This window comes from Phyllobates terribilis, unplaced genomic scaffold (assembly GCF_046119375.1).
Source record: "Phyllobates terribilis strain yellow unplaced genomic scaffold, ASM4611937v1 Scaffold_4__5_contigs__length_816908805, whole genome shotgun sequence".
In the NCBI taxonomy this organism is placed as follows: Eukaryota; Metazoa; Chordata; class Amphibia; order Anura; family Dendrobatidae; genus Phyllobates; species Phyllobates terribilis.
In genome coordinates, this window is record NW_027362764.1 from 690,988,802 (window position 1) to 691,007,224 (window position 18,423).

General features: G+C 54.2%; 6 non-coding genes and 4 pseudogenes across 6 annotated transcripts; all 10 read left to right on the forward strand.

The window, feature by feature from the left end:
• The first annotated feature begins 466 nt into the window (after nt 1–466).
• On the forward strand, nt 467–585 carry LOC141266328 (5S ribosomal RNA). The gene has a single exon (XR_012320369.1). It is a non-coding gene; the product is annotated as a 5S ribosomal RNA (ribosomal RNA).
• Nucleotides 586–2,291: 1,706 nt separating this feature from the next.
• LOC141267453 (5S ribosomal RNA) lies at nt 2,292–2,410 on the forward strand. Its single transcript, XR_012321306.1, has one exon. It is a non-coding gene; the product is annotated as a 5S ribosomal RNA (ribosomal RNA).
• A 1,706-nt stretch (nt 2,411–4,116) lies between these two features.
• LOC141268173 (5S ribosomal RNA) lies at nt 4,117–4,235 on the forward strand (annotated as a pseudogene).
• A 1,706-nt stretch (nt 4,236–5,941) lies between these two features.
• On the forward strand, nt 5,942–6,060 carry LOC141267720 (5S ribosomal RNA). The gene has a single exon (XR_012321332.1). It is a non-coding gene; the product is annotated as a 5S ribosomal RNA (ribosomal RNA).
• A 1,706-nt stretch (nt 6,061–7,766) lies between these two features.
• Nucleotides 7,767–7,885, forward strand: LOC141267465 (5S ribosomal RNA). Its single transcript, XR_012321307.1, has one exon. It is a non-coding gene; the product is annotated as a 5S ribosomal RNA (ribosomal RNA).
• Nucleotides 7,886–9,591: 1,706 nt separating this feature from the next.
• LOC141268530 (5S ribosomal RNA) lies at nt 9,592–9,710 on the forward strand (annotated as a pseudogene).
• A 1,706-nt stretch (nt 9,711–11,416) lies between these two features.
• LOC141267731 (5S ribosomal RNA) lies at nt 11,417–11,535 on the forward strand. The gene has a single exon (XR_012321333.1). It is a non-coding gene; the product is annotated as a 5S ribosomal RNA (ribosomal RNA).
• Nucleotides 11,536–13,241: 1,706 nt separating this feature from the next.
• LOC141268531 (5S ribosomal RNA) lies at nt 13,242–13,360 on the forward strand (annotated as a pseudogene).
• A 1,706-nt stretch (nt 13,361–15,066) lies between these two features.
• Nucleotides 15,067–15,185, forward strand: LOC141267742 (5S ribosomal RNA). Its single transcript, XR_012321334.1, has one exon. It is a non-coding gene; the product is annotated as a 5S ribosomal RNA (ribosomal RNA).
• Nucleotides 15,186–16,891: 1,706 nt separating this feature from the next.
• Nucleotides 16,892–17,010, forward strand: LOC141267967 (5S ribosomal RNA; annotated as a pseudogene).
• Nucleotides 17,011–18,423: the final 1,413 nt, after the last annotated feature.

Consider the following 18,423-nt stretch of genomic DNA (forward strand, 5'->3'; position numbering starts at 1 on the left):
TGCTGCATGGTGGCGGAAAAGCTGCAGGTGCAAATAGGGAATGTGGTCTCGTGCGAGCAACTTGTGCATGCTCGCTGTGTGTGAGTGTGCGCTTCCTAGGTACGGCGCGCTGCAGACAGTCAAAAGGGTTGCTCCCTTTCATTAAAAGTTAATCCCCGGCTGCAGGCTATTAGAAAGCAACTAACCGAGCTCTACTCACCCTACCCAGGTCTACCGGTGAGTCTCGCCGCGGCTCCCGGCCTGTGGCATTGGCCGCGACGCTGACGTTCCGTCGACAGAGCGGCAGCCGATCAGTGAGCTCAGCGGCTCTGAGCGGGGCGTTCTGTCTACAAGACCTTTTTAAGGAGCCAGCAAAAAAGTGAAGAGAAAGGAAAGCACAAAAGCACCTTGTCTTACTAAGCACTGGAAAGGGCAGCCGGCAACCAGACGTCAACGTAGAAAAGCAGCAAGTGAGAGGCCTGTCTCTGCCTACGGCCACACCACCCTGAACACGCCTGATCTCGTCTGATCTTGGAAGCTAAGCAGGGTTGGGCCTGGTTAATACTTGGATGGGAGACCGCCTGGGAATACCAGGTGCTGTAGGCTTTTGCTCTTTCTTACTTCCACCAGCAGGGGTCACTCTCCTCTATGCCTTTTTTCCATTCCTTTTTTCACAAGCGCACACATGCTCCTTTCTTCTTTTCATTTGCTTTCTCTCTTGCGCTATTTAATCCTTGCAAAATACCACCATCCTTCTCATCACCGTGGGCCTCCAGCATTGTTGCTTATTTACTTTTAATACTAGGCTTCTTTTCACCAGGACCAGCGACTCCCGCATGACTGGAGGCAACCACCGCTGACCTGGAGGCAACCACCGGTAACCTGGAGGCCAGTTTACAGCACAACCCAAGCAAAACACCTTTGCAGGCCACACGACCCCCCCGAAGAGCAGCTCAAATTCACTCGCAACCATCTCACCCTCTTCCTTCATTCACTCCTGGGTGTTTCGCTCCACCCCAAGTTGCGGGTCCAGCTTGCTCTTTCTGTCACATCCCCGCGATGAACGGTTTAGCCTGCAGGAGACCCTGCGCCGAGCCAATTTTAAACACATCTGATGCGGCAGGTGTTTCATTGCTCAACAAACAACACCTATAGGGACGGCACAGCCTATGCATCGGTCCTTCGGAGACCGCCCCAGAACGGCCCGAGTTCTCGTCCCCACGCGAGCCTGAGGAAGGCTGGCCGGGCGATGGGCCAAGCAGCGTCTACTGGCCATACCACCTTGGATACGTCCGATCTCGGAAGCAAAGCAGAGATGGGTTTGGAAATACTTGGTTGGGACACCTCCTGAGAACACCAGGTATTGTAGACAATTTTGATGACGTTTTGCCATCTTGCCCAGCTCGGCTAGCATGGAGTGGCGCCTTGCTGGACACCGACCTTACGTAAAGTAGAGGCTGGAAGTCCCAAGCCTCCCAAGCCCCCCAAGACCTCTAAGATAAGGACGCAACCCCGCCGCCTCTACCAGGCCTCACACCGAGCTCCTTGCCACGGCTAGGAGTGCTTATTGACCCCGCAGCCGGCCGTATGCAAATGATGGCGTTAAAAGCATCTCGCGCTGTGAAGGGGCCAGGCTTTCAGCAGCTGCCCAGGGGATGGTTTTAGAGGGCGACCGCCTAACGAGGGCCAGCAGAAGTAACGTCTTCTTCTTCAAAGAAGCTTGTGTAACTAACCCAATCAGACAGCTGCCCAGGAGCTAACCTCAGTGCTAGGAAGGAGCGGGAGGGAATTGAGGGGGTGGTTCCTGCTAAGGCCCTGAAATAATAATAAGACAGGCAGGAGAGTCTGACGCATGGTGGCGGAAAAGCTGCAGGTGCAAATAGGGAATGTGGTCTCGTGCGAGCAACTTGTGCATGCTCGCTGTGTGTGAGTGTGCGCTTCCTAGGTACGGCGCGCTGCAGACAGTCAAAAGGGTTGCTCCCTTTCATTAAAAGTTAATCCCCGGCTGCAGGCTATTAGAAAGCAACTAACCGAGCTCTACTCACCCTACCCAGGTCTACCGGTGAGTCTCGCCGCGGCTCCCGGCCTGTGGCATTGGCCGCGACGCTGACGTTCCGTCGACAGAGCGGCAGCCGATCAGTGAGCTCAGCGGCTCTGAGCGGGGCGTTCTGTCTACAAGACCTTTTTAAGGAGCCAGCAAAAAAGTGAAGAGAAAGGAAAGCACAAAAGCACCTTGTCTTACTAAGCACTGGAAAGGGCAGCCGGCAACCAGACGTCAACGTAGAAAAGCAGCAAGTGAGAGGCCTGTCTCTGCCTACGGCCACACCACCCTGAACACGCCCGATCTCGTCTGATCTTGGAAGCTAAGCAGGGTTGGGCCTGGTTAGTACTTGGATGGGAGACCGCCTGGGAATACCAGGTGCTGTAGGCTTTTGCTCTTTCTTACTTCCACCAGCAGGGGTCACTCTCCTCTATGCCTTTTTTCCATTCCTTTTTTCACAAGCGCACACATGCTCCTTTCTTCTTTTCATTTGCTTTCTCTCTTGCGCTATTTAATCCTTGCAAAATACCAGCATCCTTCTCATCACCGTGGGCCTCCAGCATTGTTGCTTATTTACTTTTAATACTAGGCTTCTTTTCACCAGGACCAGCGACTCCCGCATGACTGGAGGCAACCACCGCTGACCTGGAGGCAACCACCGGTAACCTGGAGGCCAGTTTACAGCACAACCCAAGCAAAACACCTTTGCAGGCCACACGACCCCCCCGAAGAGCAGCTCAAATTCACTCGCAACCATCTCACCCTCTTCCTTCATTCACTCCTGGGTGTTTCGCTCCACCCCAAGTTGCGGGTCCAGCTTGCTCTTTCTGTCACATCCCCGCGATGAACGGTTTAGCCTGCAGGAGACCCTGCGCCGAGCCAATTTTAAACACATCTGATGCGGCAGGTGTTTCATTGCTCAACAAACAACACCTATAGGGACGGCACAGCCTATGCATCGGTCCTTCGGAGACCGCCCCAGAACGGCCCGAGTTCTCGTCCCCACGCGAGCCTGAGGAAGGCTGGCCGGGCGATGGGCCAAGCAGCGTCTACTGGCCATACCACCTTGGATACGTCCGATCTCGGAAGCAAAGCAGAGATGGGTTTGGAAATACTTGGTTGGGACACCTCCTGAGAACACCAGGTATTGTAGACAATTTTGATGACGTTTTGCCATCTTGCCCAGCTCGGCTAGCATTGAGTGGCGCCTTGCTGGACACCGACCTTACGTAAAGTAGAGGCTGGAAGTCCCAAGCCTCCCAAGCCCCCCAAGACTTCTAAGATAAGGACGCAACCCCGCCGCCTCTACCAGGCCTCACACCGAGCTCCTTGCCACGGCTAGGAGTGCTTATTGACCCCGCAGCCGGCCGTATGCAAATGATGGCGTTAAAAGCATCTCGCGCTGTGAAGGGGCCAGGCTTTCAGCAGCTGCCCAGGGGATGGTTTTAGAGGGCGACCGCCTAACGAGGGCCAGCAGAAGTAACGTCTTCTTCTTCAAAGAATCTTGTGTAACTAACCCAATCAGACAGCTGCCCAGGAGCTAACCTCAGTGCTAGGAAGGAGCGGGAGGGAATTGAGGGGGTGGTTCCTGCTAAGGCCCTGAAATAATAATAAGACAGGCAGGAGAGTCTGACGCATGGTGGCGGAAAAGCTGCAGGTGCAAATAGGGAATGTGGTCTCGTGCGAGCAACTTGTGCATGCTCGCTGTGTGTGAGTGTGCGCTTCCTAGGTACGGCGCGCTGCAGACAGTCAAAAGGGTTGCTCCCTTTCATTAAAAGTTAATCCCCGGCTGCAGGCTATTAGAAAGCAACTAACCGCGCTCTACTCACCCTACCCAGGTCTACCGGTGAGTCTCGCCGCTGCTCCCGGCCTGTGGCATTGGCCGCGACGCTGACGTTCCGTCGACAGCGCGGAAGCCGATCAGTGAGCTCAGCGGCTGTGAGCGGGGCGTTCTGTCTAAAAGACCTTTTTAAGGAGCCAGCAAAAAAGTGAAGAGAAAGGAAAGCACAAAAGCACCTTGTCTTACTAAGCACTGGAAAGGGCAGCCGGCAACCGGACGTCAAAGTAGAAAAGCAGCAAGTGAGAGACCCGTCTCTGCCTATGGCCACACCACCCTGAACACACCTGATCTTGTCTGATCTTAGATTATAAGCAGGGTTGGGCCTGGTTAGTATTTGGATGGGAGACTGCCTGGGAATACCAGGTGCTGTAGGCTTTTGCTTTTTCTTACTTCCACCAGCAGGGGTCACTCTCCTCTATGCCTTTTTTCCATTCCTTTTTTCACAAGCGCACACATGCTCCTTTCTTCTTTTCATTTGCTTTCTCTCTTGCGCTATTTAATCCTTGCAAAATACCACCATCCTTCTCATCACCGTGGGCCTCCAGCATTGTTGCTTATTTACTTTTAATACTAGGCTTCTTTTCACCAGGACCAGCGACTCCCGCATGACTGGAGGCAACCACCGGTAACCTGGAGGCAACCACCGGTAACCTGGAGGCCAGTTTACAGCACAACCCAAGCAAAACACCTTTGCAGGCCACACGACCCCCCCGAAGAGCAGCTCAAATTCACTCGCAACCATCTCACCCTCTTCCTTCATTCACTCCTGGGCGTTTCGCTCCACCCCAAGTTGCGGGTCCAGCTTGCTCTTTCTGTCACATCCCCGCGATGAACGGTTTAGCCTGCAGGAGACCCTGCGCCGAGCCATTTTTAAACACATCTGATGCGGCAGGTGTTTCATTGCTCAACAAACAACACCTATAGGGACGGCACAGCCTATGCATCGGTCCTTCGGAGACCGCCCCAGAACGGCCAGAGTTCTCGTCCCCACGCGAGCCTGAGGAAGGCTGGCCGGGCGATGGGCCAAGCAGCGTCTACTGGCCATACCACCTTGGATACGTCCGATCTCGGAAGCAAAGCAGAGATGGGTTCGGAAATACTTGGTTGGGACACCTCCTGAGAACACCAGGTATTGTAGACAATTTTGATGACGTTTTGCCATCTTGCCCAGCTCGGCTAGCATTGAGTGGCGCCTTGCTGGACACCGACCTTACGTAAAGTAGAGGCTGGAAGTCCCAAGCATCCCAAGCCCCCCAAGACCTCTAAGATAAGGACGCAACCCCGCCGCCTCTACCAGGCCTCACACCGAGCTCCTTGCCACGGCTAGGAGTGCTTATTGACCCCGCAGCCGGCCGTATGCAAATGATGGCGTTAAAAGCATCTCGCGCTGTGAAGGGGCCAGGCTTTCAGCAGCTGCCCCGGGGATGGTTTTAGAGGGCGACCGCCTAACAAGGGCCAGCAGAAGTAACGTCTTCTTCTTCAAAGAATCTTGTGTAACTAACCCAATCAGACAGCTGCCCAGGAGCTAACCTCAGTGCTAGGAAGGAGCGGGAGGGAATTGAGGGGGTGGTTCCTGCTAAGGCCCTGAAATAATAATAAGACAGGCAGGAGAGTCTGACGCATGGTGGCGGAAAAGCTGCAGGTGCAAATAGGGAATGTGGTCTCGTGCGAGCAACTTGTGCATGCTCGCTGTGTGTGAGTGTGCGCTTCCTAGGTACGGCGCGCTGCAGACAGTCAAAAGGGTTGCTCCCTTTCATTAAAAGTTAATCCCCGGCTGCAGGCTATTAGAAAGCAACTAACCGCGCTCTACTCACCCTACCCAGGTCTACCGGTGAGTCTCGCCGCTGATCCCGGCCTGTGGCATTGGCCGCGACGCTGACGTTCCGTCGACAGCGCGGCAGCCGATCAGTGAGCTCAGCGGCTCTGAGCGGGGCATTCTGTCTACAAGACCTTTTTAAGGAGCCAGCAAAAAAGTGAAGAGAAACGAAAGCACAAAAGCACCTTGTCTTACTAAGCACTGGAAAGGGCAGCCGGCAACCGGACGTCAAAGTGGAAAAGCAGCAAGTGAGAGGCCTGTCTCTGCCTACGGCCACACCACCCTGAACACACCTGATCTCGTCTAATCTCAGAAGCTAAGCAGGGTTGGGCCTGGTTAGTACTTGGATGGGAGACCGCCTGGGAATACCAGGTGCTGTAGGCTTTTGCTTTTTCTTACTTCCACCAGCAGGGGTCACTCTCCTCTATGCCTTTTTTCCATTCCTTTTTTCACAAGCGCACACATGCTCCTTTCTTCTTTTCATTTGCTTTCTCTCTTGCGCTATTTAATCCTTGCAAAATACCAGCATCCTTCTCATCACCGTGGGCCTCCAGCATTGTTGCTTATTTACTTTTAATTCTAGGCTTCTTTTCACCAGGACCAGCGACTCCCGCATGACTGGAGGCAACCACCGCTGACCTGGAGGCAACCACCGGTAACCTGGAGGCCAGTTTACAGCACAACCCAAGCAAAACACCTTTGCAGGCCACACGACCCCCCCGAAGAGCAGCTCAAATTCACTCGCAACCATCTCACCCTCTTCCTTCATTCACTCCTGGGCGTTTCGCTCCACCCCAAGTTGCGGGTCCAGCTTGCTCTTTCTGTCACATCCCCGCGATGAACGGTTTAGCCTGCAGGAGACCCTGCGCCGAGCCATTTTTAAACACATCTGATGCGGCAGGTGTTTCATTGCTCAACAAACAACACCTATAGGGACGGCACAGCCTATGCATCGGTCCTTCGGAGACCGCCCCAAAACGGCCCGAGTTCTCGTCCCCACGCGAGCCTGAGGAAGGCTGGCCGGGCGATGGGCCAAGCAGCGTCTACTGGCCATACCACCTTGGATACGTCCGATCTCGGAAGCAAAGCAGAGATGGGTTTGGAAATACTTGGTTGGGACACCTCCTGAGAACACCAGGTATTGTAGACAATTTTGATGACGTTTTGCCATCTTGCCCAGCTCGGCTAGCATGGAGTGGCGCCTTGCTGGACACCGACCTTACGTAAAGTAGAGGCTGGAAGTCCCAAGCCTCCCAAGCCCCCCAAGACCTCTAAGATAAGGACGCAACCCCGCCGCCTCTACCAGGCCTCACACCGAGCTCCTTGCCACGGCTAGGAGTGCTTATTGACCCCGCAGCCGGCCGTATGCAAATGATGGCGTTAAAAGCATCTCGCGCTGTGAAGGGGCCAGGCTTTCAGCAGCTGCCCAGGGGATGGTTTTAGAGGGCGACCGCCTAACGAGGGCCAGCAGAAGTAACGTCTTCTTCTTCAAAGAAGCTTGTGTAACTAACTCAATCAGACAGCTGCCCAGGAGCTAACCTCAGTGCTAGGAAGGAGCGGGAGGGAATTGAGGGGGTGGTTCCTGCTAAGGCCCTGAAATAATAATAAGACAGGCAGGAGAGTCTGACGCATGGTGGCGGAAAAGCTGCAGGTGCAAATAGGGAATGTGGTCTCGTGCGAGCAACTTGTGCATGCTCGCTGTGTGTGAGTGTGCGCTTCCTAGGTACGGCGCGCTGCAGACAGTCAAAAGGGTTGCTCCCTTTCATTAAAAGTTAATCCCCGGCTGCAGGCTATTAGAAAGCAACTAACCGAGCTCTACTCACCCTACCCAGGTCTACCGGTGAGTCTCGCCGCGGCTCCCGGCCTGTGGCATTGGCCGCGACGCTGACGTTCCGTCGACAGAGCGGCAGCCGATCAGTGAGCTCAGCGGCTCTGAGCGGGGCGTTCTGTCTACAAGACCTTTTTAAGGAGCCAGCAAAAAAGTGAAGAGAAAGGAAAGCACAAAAGCACCTTGTCTTACTAAGCACTGGAAAGGGCAGCCGGCAACCAGACGTCAACGTAGAAAAGCAGCAAGTGAGAGGCCTGTCTCTGCCTACGGCCACACCACCCTGAACACGCCCGATCTCGTCTGATCTTGGAAGCTAAGCAGGGTTGGGCCTGGTTAGTACTTGGATGGGAGACCGCCTGGGAATACCAGGTGCTGTAGGCTTTTGCTCTTTCTTACTTCCACCAGCAGGGGTCACTCTCCTCTATGCCTTTTTTCCATTCCTTTTTTCACAAGCGCACACATGCTCCTTTCTTCTTTTCATTTGCTTTCTCTCTTGCGCTATTTAATCCTTGCAAAATACCAGCATCCTTCTCATCACCGTGGGCCTCCAGCATTGTTGCTTATTTACTTTTAATACTAGGCTTCTTTTCACCAGGACCAGCGACTCCCGCATGACTGGAGGCAACCACCGCTGACCTGGAGGCAACCACCGGTAACCTGGAGGCCAGTTTACAGCACAACCCAAGCAAAACACCTTTGCAGGCCACACGACCCCCCCGAAGAGCAGCTCAAATTCACTCGCAACCATCTCACCCTCTTCCTTCATTCACTCCTGGGTGTTTCGCTCCACCCCAAGTTGCGGGTCCAGCTTGCTCTTTCTGTCACATCCCCGCGATGAACGGTTTAGCCTGCAGGAGACCCTGCGCCGAGCCATTTTTAAACACATCTGATGCGGCAGGTGTTTCATTGCTCAACAAACAACACCTATAGGGACGGCACAGCCTATGCATCGGTCCTTCGGAGACCGCCCCAAAACGGCCAGAGTTCTCGTCCCCACGCGAGCCTGAGGAAGGCTGGCCGGGCGATGGGCCAAGCAGCGTCTACTGGCCATACCACCTTGGATACGTCCGATCTCTGAAGCAAAGCAGAGATGGGTTCGGAAATACTTGGTTGGGACACCTCCTGAGAACACCAGGTATTGTAGACAATTTTGATGACGTTTTGCCATCTTGCCCAGCTCGGCTAGCATTGAGTGGCGCCTTGCTGGACACCGACCTTACGTAAAGTAGAGGCTGGAAGTCCCAAGCCTCCCAAGCCCCCCAAGACTTCTAAGATAAGGACGCAACCCCGCCGCCTCTACCAGGCCTCACACCGAGCTCCTTGCCACGGCTAGGAGTGCTTATTGACCCCGCAGCCGGCCGTATGCAAATGATGGCGTTAAAAGCATCTCGCGCTGTGAAGGGGCCAGGCTTTCAGCAGCTGCCCAGGGGATGGTTTTAGAGGGCGACCGCCTAACGAGGGCCAGCAGAAGTAACGTCTTCTTCTTCAAAGAATCTTGTGTAACTAACCCAATCAGACAGCTGCCCAGGAGCTAACCTCAGTGCTAGGAAGGAGCGGGAGGGAATTGAGGGGGTGGTTCCTGCTAAGGCCCTGAAATAATAATAAGACAGGCAGGAGAGTCTGACGCATGGTGGCGGAAAAGCTGCAGGTGCAAATAGGGAATGTGGTCTCGTGCGAGCAACTTGTGCATGCTCGCTGTGTGTGAGTGTGCGCTTCCTAGGTACGGCGCGCTGCAGACAGTCAAAAGGGTTGCTCCCTTTCATTAAAAGTAAATCCCCGGCTGCAGGCTATTAGAAAGCAACTAACCGCGCTCTACTCACCCTACCCAGGTCTACCGGTGAGTCTCGCCGCTGCTCCCGGCCTGTGGCATTGGCCGCGACGCTGACGTTCCGTCGACAGCGCGGAAGCCGATCAGTGAGCTCAGCGACTGTGAGCGGGGCGTTCTGTCTAAAAGACCTTTTTAAGGAGCCAGCAAAAAAGTGAAGAGAAAGGAAAGCACAAAAGCACCTTGTCTTACTAAGCACTGGAAAGGGCAGCCGGCAACCGGACGTCAAAGTAGAAAAGCAGCAAGTGAGAGGCCCGTCTCTGCCTATGGCCACACCACCCTGAACACACCTGATCTTGTCTGATCTTGGATTATAAGCAGGGTTGGGCCTGGTTAGTATTTGGATGGGAGACTGCCTGGGAATACCAGGTGCTGTAGGCTTTTGCTTTTTCTTACTTCCACCAGCAGGGGTCACTCTCCTCTATGCCTTTTTTCCATTCCTTTTTTCACAAGCGCACACATGCTCCTTTCTTCTTTTCATTTGCTTTCTCTCTTGCGCTATTTAATCCTTGCAAAATACCACCATCCTTCTCATCACCGTGGGCCTCCAGCATTGTTGCTTATTTACTTTTAATACTAGGCTTCTTTTCACCAGGACCAGCGACTCCCGCATGACTGGAGGCAACCACCGGTAACCTGGAGGCAACCACCGGTAACCTGGAGGCCAGTTTACAGCACAACCCAAGCAAAACACCTTTGCAGGCCACACGACCCCCCCGAAGAGCAGCTCAAATTCACTCGCAACCATCTCACCCTCTTCCTTCATTCACTCCTGGGCGTTTCGCTCCACCCCAAGTTGCGGGTCCAGCTTGCTCTTTCTGTCACATCCCCGCGATGAACGGTTTAGCCTGCAGGAGACCCTGCGCCGAGCCATTTTTAAACACATCTGATGCGGCAGGTGTTTCATTGCTCAACAAACAACACCTATAGGGACGGCACAGCCTATGCATCGGTCCTTCGGAGACCGCCCCAGAACGGCCAGAGTTCTCGTCCCCACGCGAGCCTGAGGAAGGCTGGCCGGGCGATGGGCCAAGCAGCGTCTACTGGCCATACCACCTTGGATACGTCCGATCTCGGAAGCAAAGCAGAGATGGGTTCGGAAATACTTGGTTGGGACACCTCCTGAGAACACCAGGTATTGTAGACAATTTTGATGACGTTTTGCCATCTTGCCCAGCTCGGCTAGCATTGAGTGGCGCCTTGCTGGACACCGACCTTACGTAAAGTAGAGGCTGGAAGTCCCAAGCATCCCAAGCCCCCCAAGACCTCTAAGATAAGGACGCAACCCCGCCGCCTCTACCAGGCCTCACACCGAGCTCCTTGCCACGGCTAGGAGTGCTTATTGACCCCGCAGCCGGCCGTATGCAAATGATGGCGTTAAAAGCATCTCGCGCTGTGAAGGGGCCAGGCTTTCAGCAGCTGCCCCGGGGATGGTTTTAGAGGGCGACCGCCTAACAAGGGCCAGCAGAAGTAACGTCTTCTTCTTCAAAGAATCTTGTGTAACTAACCCAATCAGACAGCTGCCCAGGAGCTAACCTCAGTGCTAGGAAGGAGCGGGAGGGAATTGAGGGGGTGGTTCCTGCTAAGGCCCTGAAATAATAATAAGACAGGCAGGAGAGTCTGACGCATGGTGGCGGAAAAGCTGCAGGTGCAAATAGGGAATGTGGTCTCGTGCGAGCAACTTGTGCATGCTCGCTGTGTGTGAGTGTGCGCTTCCTAGGTACGGCGCGCTGCAGACAGTCAAAAGGGTTGCTCCCTTTCATTAAAAGTTAATCCCCGGCTGCAGGCTATTAGAAAGCAACTAACCGCGCTCTACTCACCCTACCCAGGTCTACCGGTGAGTCTCGCCGCTGCTCCCGGCCTGTGGCATTGGCCGCGACGCTGACGTTCCGTCGACAGCGCAGCAGCCGATCAGTGAGCTCAGCGGCTCTGAGCGGGGCATTCTGTCTACAAGACCTTTTTAAGGAGCCAGCAAAAAAGTGAAGAGAAACGAAAGCACAAAAGCACCTTGTCTTACTAAGCACTGGAAAGGGCAGCCGGCAACCGGACGTCAAAGTGGAAAAGCAGCAAGTGAGAGGCCTGTCTCTGCCTACGGCCACACCACCCTGAACACACCTGATCTCGTCTAATCTCAGAAGCTAAGCAGGGTTGGGCCTGGTTAGTACTTGGATGGGAGACCGCCTGGGAATACCAGGTGCTGTAGGCTTTTGCTTTTTCTTACTTCCACCAGCAGGGGTCACTCTCCTCTATGCCTTTTTTCCATTCCTTTTTTCACAAGCGCACACATGCTCCTTTCTTCTTTTCATTTGCTTTCTCTCTTGCGCTATTTAATCCTTGCAAAATACCAGCATCCTTCTCATCACCGTGGGCCTCCAGCATTGTTGCTTATTTACTTTTAATTCTAGGCTTCTTTTCACCAGGACCAGCGACTCCCGCATGACTGGAGGCAACCACCGCTGACCTGGAGGCAACCACCGGTAACCTGGAGGCCAGTTTACAGCACAACCCAAGCAAAACACCTTTGCAGGCCACACGACCCCCCCGAAGAGCAGCTCAAATTCACTCGCAACCATCTCACCCTCTTCCTTCATTCACTCCTGGGCGTTTCGCTCCACCCCAAGTTGCGGGTCCAGCTTGCTCTTTCTGTCACATCCCCGCGATGAACGGTTTAGCCTGCAGGAGACCCTGCGCCGAGCCATTTTTAAACACATCTGATGCGGCAGGTGTTTCATTGCTCAACAAACAACACCTATAGGGACGGCACAGCCTATGCATCGGTCCTTCGGAGACCGCCCCAAAACGGCCAGAGTTCTCGTCCCCACGCGAGCCTGAGGAAGGCTGGCCGGGCGATGGGCCAAGCAGCGTCTACTGGCCATACCACCTTGGATACGTCCGATCTCGGAAGCAAAGCAGAGATGGGTTCGGAAATACTTGGTTGGGACACCTCCTGAGAACACCAGGTATTGTAGACAATTTTGATGACGTTTTGCCATCTTGCCCAGCTCGGCTAGCATTGAGTGGCGCCTTGCTGGACACCGACCTTACGTAAAGTAGAGGCTGGAAGTCCCAAGCCTCCCAAGCCCCCCAAGACCTCTAAGATAAGGACGCAACCCCGCCGCCTCTACCAGGTCTCACACCGAGCTCCTTGCCACGGCTAGGAGTGCTTATTGACCCCGCAGCCGGCCGTATGCAAATGATGGCGTTAAAAGCATCTCGCGCTGTGAAGGGGCCAGGCTTTCAGCAGCTGCCCAGGGGATGGTTTTAGAGGGCGACCGCCTAACGAGGGCCAGCAGAAGTAACGTCTTCTTCTTCAAAGAATCTTGTGTAACTAACCCAATCAGACAGCTGCCCAGGAGCTAACCTCAGTGCTAGGAAGGAGCGGGAGGGAATTGAGGGGGTGGTTCCTGCTAAGGCCCTGAAATAATAATAAGACAGGCAGGAGAGTCTGACGCATGGTGGCGGAAAAGCTGCAGGTGCAAATAGGGAATGTGGTCTCGTGCGAGCAACTTGTGCATGCTCGCTGTGTGTGAGTGTGCGCTTCCTAGGTACGGCGCGCTGCAGACAGTCAAAAGGGTTGCTCCCTTTCATTAAAAGTTAATCCCCGGCTGCAGGCTATTAGAAAGCAACTAACCGCGCTCTACTCACCCTACCCAGGTCTACCGGTGAGTCTCGCCGCTGCTCCCGGCCTGTGGCATTGGCCGCGACGCTGACGTTCCGTCGACAGCGCGGAAGCCGATCAGTGAGCTCAGCGGCTGTGAGCGGGGCGTTCTGTCTAAAAGACCTTTTTAAGGAGCCAGCAAAAAAGTGAAGAGAAAGGAAAGCACAAAAGCACCTTGTCTTACTAAGCACTGGAAAGGGCAGCCGGCAACCGGACGTCAAAGTAGAAAAGCAGCAAGTGAGAGGCCCGTCTCTGCCTATGGCCACACCACCCTGAACACACCTGATCTTGTCTGATCTTGGATTATAAGCAGGGTTGGGCCTGGTTAGTATTTGGATGGGAGACTGCCTGGGAATACCAGGTGCTGTAGGCTTTTGCTTTTTCTTACTTCCACCAGCAGGGGTCACTCTCCTCTATGCCTTTTTTCCATTCCTTTTTTCACAAGCGCACACATGCTCCTTTCTTCTTTTCATTTGCTTTCTCTCTTGCGCTATTTAATCCTTGCAAAATACCACCATCCTTCTCATCACCGTGGGCCTCCAGCATTGTTGCTTATTTACTTTTAATACTAGGCTTCTTTTCACCAGGACCAGCGACTCCCGCATGACTGGAGGCAACCACCGGTAACCTGGAGGCAACCACCGGTAACCTGGAGGCCAGTTTACAGCACAACCCAAGCAAAACACCTTTGCAGGCCACACGACCCCCCCGAAGAGCAGCTCAAATTCACTCGCAACCATCTCACCCTCTTCCTTCATTCACTCCTGGGCGTTTCGCTCCACCCCAAGTTGAGGGTCCAGCTTGCTCTTTCTGTCACATCCCCGCGATGAACGGTTTAGCCTGCAGGAGACCCTGCGCCGAGCCATTTTTAAACACATCTGATGCGGCAGGTGTTTCATTGCTCAACAAACAACACCTATAGGGACGGCACAGCCTATGCATCGGTCCTTCGGAGACCGCCCCAGAACGGCCAGAGTTCTCGTCCCCACGCGAGCCTGAGGAAGGCTGGCCGGGCGATGGGCCAAGCAGCGTCTACTGGCCATACCACCTTGGATACGTCCGATCTCGGAAGCAAAGCAGAGATGGGTTCGGAAATACTTGGTTGGGACACCTCCTGAGAACACCATGTATTGTAGACAATTTTGATGACGTTTTGCCATCTTGCCCAGCTCGGCTAGCATTGAGTGGCGCCTTGCTGGACACCGACCTTACGTAAAGTAGAGGCTGGAAGTCCCAAGCATCCCAAGCCCCCCAAGACCTCTAAGATAAGGACGCAACCCCGCCGCCTCTACCAGGCCTCACACCGAGCTCCTTGCCACGGCTAGGAGTGCTTATTGACCCCGCAGCTGGCCGTATGCAAATGATGGCGTTAAAAGCATCTCGCGCTGTGAAGGGGCCAGGCTTTCAGCAGCTGCCCCGGGGATGGTTTTAGAGGGCGACCGCCTAACAAGGGCCAGCAGAAGTAACGTCTTCTTCTTCAAAGAATCTTGTGTAACTAACCCAATCAGACAGCTGCCCAGGAGCTAACCTCAGTGCTAGGAAGGAGCGGGAGGGAATTGAGGGGGTGGTTCCTGCTAAGGCCCTGAAATAATAATAAGACAGGCAGGAGAGTCTGACGCATGGTGGCGGAAAAGCTGCAGGTGCAAATAGGGAATGTGGTCTCGTGCGAGCAACTTGTGCATGCTCGCTGTGTGTGAGTGTGCGCTTCCTAGGTACGGCGCGCTGCAGACAGTCAAAAGGGTTGCTCCCTTTCATTAAAAGTTAATCCCCGGCTGCAGGCTATTAGAAAGCAACTAACCGCGCTCTACTCACCCTACCCAGGTCTACCGGTGAGTCTCGCCGCTGATCCCGGCCTGTGGCATTGGCCGCGACGCTGACGTTCCGTCGACAGCGCGGCAGCCGATCAGTGAGCTCAGCGGCTCTGAGCGGGGCATTCTGTCTACAAGACCTTTTTAAGGAGCCAGCAAAAAAGTGAAGAGAAAGGAAAGCACAAAAGCACCTTGTCTTACTAAGCACTGGAAAGGGCAGCCGGCAACCGGACGTCAAAGTGGAAAAGCAGCAAGTGAGAGGCCTGTCTCTGCCTACGGCCACACCACCCTGAACACACCTGATCTCGTCTAATCTCAGAAGCTAAGCAGGGTTGGGCCTGGTTAGTACTTGGATGGGAGACCGCCTGGGAATACCAGGTGCTGTAGGCTTTTGCTTTTTCTTACTTCCACCAGCAGGGGTCACTCTCCTCTATGCCTTTTTTCCATTCCTTTTTTCACAAGCGCACACATGCTCCTTTCTTCTTTTCATTTGCTTTCTCTCTTGCGCTATTTAATCCTTGCAAAATACCAGCATCCTTCTCATCACCGTGGGCCTCCAGCATTGTTGCTTATTTACTTTTAATTCTAGGCTTCTTTTCACCAGGACCAGCGACTCCCGCATGACTGGAGGCAACCACCGCTGACCTGGAGGCAACCACCGGTAACCTGGAGGCCAGTTTACAGCACAACCCAAGCAAAACACCTTTGCAGGCCACACGACCCCCCCGAAGAGCAGCTCAAATTCACTCGCAACCATCTCACCCTCTTCCTTCATTCACTCCTGGGCGTTTCGCTCCACCCCAAGTTGCGGGTCCAGCTTGCTCTTTCTGTCACATCCCCGCGATGAACGGTTTAGCCTGCAGGAGACCCTGCGCCGAGCCATTTTTAAACACATCTGATGCGGCAGGTGTTTCATTGCTCAACAAACAACACCTATAGGGACGGCACAGCCTATGCATCGGTCCTTCGGAGACCGCCCCAGAACGGCCAGAGTTCTCGTCCCCACGCGAGCCTGAGGAAGGCTGGCCGGGCGATGGGCCAAGCAGCGTCTACTGGCCATACCACCTTGGATACGTCCGATCTCGGAAGCAAAGCAGAGATGGGTTCGGAAATACTTGGTTGGGACACCTCCTGAGAACACCAGGTATTGTAGACAATTTTGATGACGTTTTGCCATCTTGCCCAGCTCGGCTAGCATTGAGTGGCGCCTTGCTGGACACCGACCTTACGTAAAGTAGAGGCTGGAAGTCCCAAGCCTCCCAAGCCCCCCAAGACCTCTAAGATAAGGACGCAACCCCGCCGCCTCTACCAGGCCTCACAACGAGCTCCTTGCCACGGCTAGGAGTGCTTATTGACCCCGCAGCCGGCCGTATGCAAATGATGGCGTTAAAAGCATCTCGCGCTGTGAAGGGGCCAGGCTTTCAGCAGCTGCCCAGGGGATGGTTTTAGAGGGCGACCGCCTAACGAGGGCCAGCAGAAGTAACGTCTTCTTCTTCAAAGAATCTTGTGTAACTAACCCAATCAGACAGCTGCCCAGGAGCTAACCTCAGTGCTAGGAAGGAGCGGGAGGGAATTGAGGGGGTGGTTCCTGCTAAGGCCCTGAAATAATAATAAGACAGGCAGGAGAGTCTGACGCATGGTGGCGGAAAAGCTGCAGGTGCAAATAGGGAATGTGGTCTCGTGCGAGCAACTTGTGCATGCTCGCTGTGTGTGAGTGTGCGCTTCCTAGGTACGGCGCGCTGCAGACAGTCAAAAGGGTTGCTCCCTTTCATTAAAAGTTAATCCCCAGCTGCAGGCTATTAGAAAGCAACTAACCGCGCTCTACTCACCCTACCCAGGTCTACCGGTGAGTCTCGCCGCTGCTCCCGGCCTGTGGCATTGGCCGCGACGCTGACGTTCCGTCGACAGCGCGGAAGCCGATCAGTGAGCTCAGCGGCTGTGAGCGGGGCGTTCTGTCTAAAAGACCTTTTTAAGGAGCCAGCAAAAAAGTGAAGAGAAAAGAAAGCACAAAAGCACCTTGTCTTACTAAGCACTGGAAAGGGCAGCCGGCAACCGGACGTCAAAGTAGAAAAGCAGCAAGTGAGAGGCCCGTCTCTGCCTATGGCCACACCACCCTGAACACACCTGATCTTGTCTGATCTTGGATTATAAGCAGGGTTGGGCCTGGTTAGTACTTGGATGGGAGACTGCCTGGGAATACCAGGTGCTGTAGGCTTTTGCTTTTTCTTACTTCCACCAGCAGGGGTCACTCTCCTCTATGCCTTTTTTCCATTCCTTTTTTCACAAGCGCACACATGCTCCTTTCTTCTTTTCATTTGCTTTCTCTCTTGCGCTATTTAATCCTTGCAAAATACCACCATCCTTCTCATCACCGTGGGCCTCCAGCATTGTTGCTTATTTACTTTTAATACTAGGCTTCTTTTCACCAGGACCAGCGACTCCCGCATGACTGGAGGCAACCACCGCTGACCTGGAGGCAACCACCGGTAACCTGGAGGCCAGTTTACAGCACAACCCAAGCAAAACACCTTTGCAGGCCACACGACCCCCCCGAAGAGCAGCTCAAATTCACTCGCAACCATCTCACCCTCTTCCTTCATTCACTCCTGGGCGTTTCGCTCCACCCCAAGTTGCGGGTCCAGCTTGCTCTTTCTGTCACATCCCCGCGATGAACGGTTTAGCCTGCAGGAGACCCTGCGCCGAGCCATTTTTAAACACATCTGATGCAGCAGGTGTTTCATTGCTCAACAAACAACACCTATAGGGACGGCACAGCCTATGCATCGGTCCTTCGGAGACTGCCCCAGAACGGCCAGAGTTCTCGTCCCCACGCGAGCCTGAGGAAGGCTGGCCGGGCGATGGGCCAAGCAGCGTCTACTGGCCATACCACCTTGGATACGTCCGATCTCGGAAGCAAAGCAGAGATGGGTTCGGAAATACTTGGTTGGGACACCTCCTGAGAACACCAGGTATTGTAGACAATTTTGATGACGTTTTGCCATCTTGCCCAGCTCGGCTAGCATTGAGTGGCGCCTTGCTGGACACCGACCTTACGTAAAGTAGAGGCTGGAAGTCCCAAGCCTCCCAAGCCTCCCAAGACCTCTAAGATAAGGACGCAACCCCGCCGCCTCTACCAGGCCTCACACCGAGCTCCTTCCCACGGCTAGGAGTGCTTATTGACCCCGCAGCCGGCCGTATGCAAATGATGGCGTTAAAAGCATCTCGCGCTGTGAAGGGGCCAGGCTTTCAGCAGCTGCCCAGGGGATGGTTTTAGAGGGCGACCGCCTAACGAGGGCCAGCAGAAGTAACGTCTTCTTCTTCAAAGAAGCTTGTGTAACTAACCCAATCAGACAGCTGCCCAGGAGCTAACCTCAGTGCTAGGAAGGAGCGGGAGGGAATTAAGGGGGTGGTTCCTGCTAAGGCCCTGAAATAATAATAAGACAGGCAGGAGAGTCTGACGCATGGTGGCGGAAAAGCTGCAGGTGCAAATAGGGAATGTGGTCTCGTGTGAGCAACTTGTGCATGCTCGCTGAGTGTGAGTGTGCGCATCCTAGGTACGGCGCGCTGCAGACAGTCAAAAGGGTTGCTCCCTTTCATTAAAAGTTAATCCCCGGCTGCAGGCTATTAG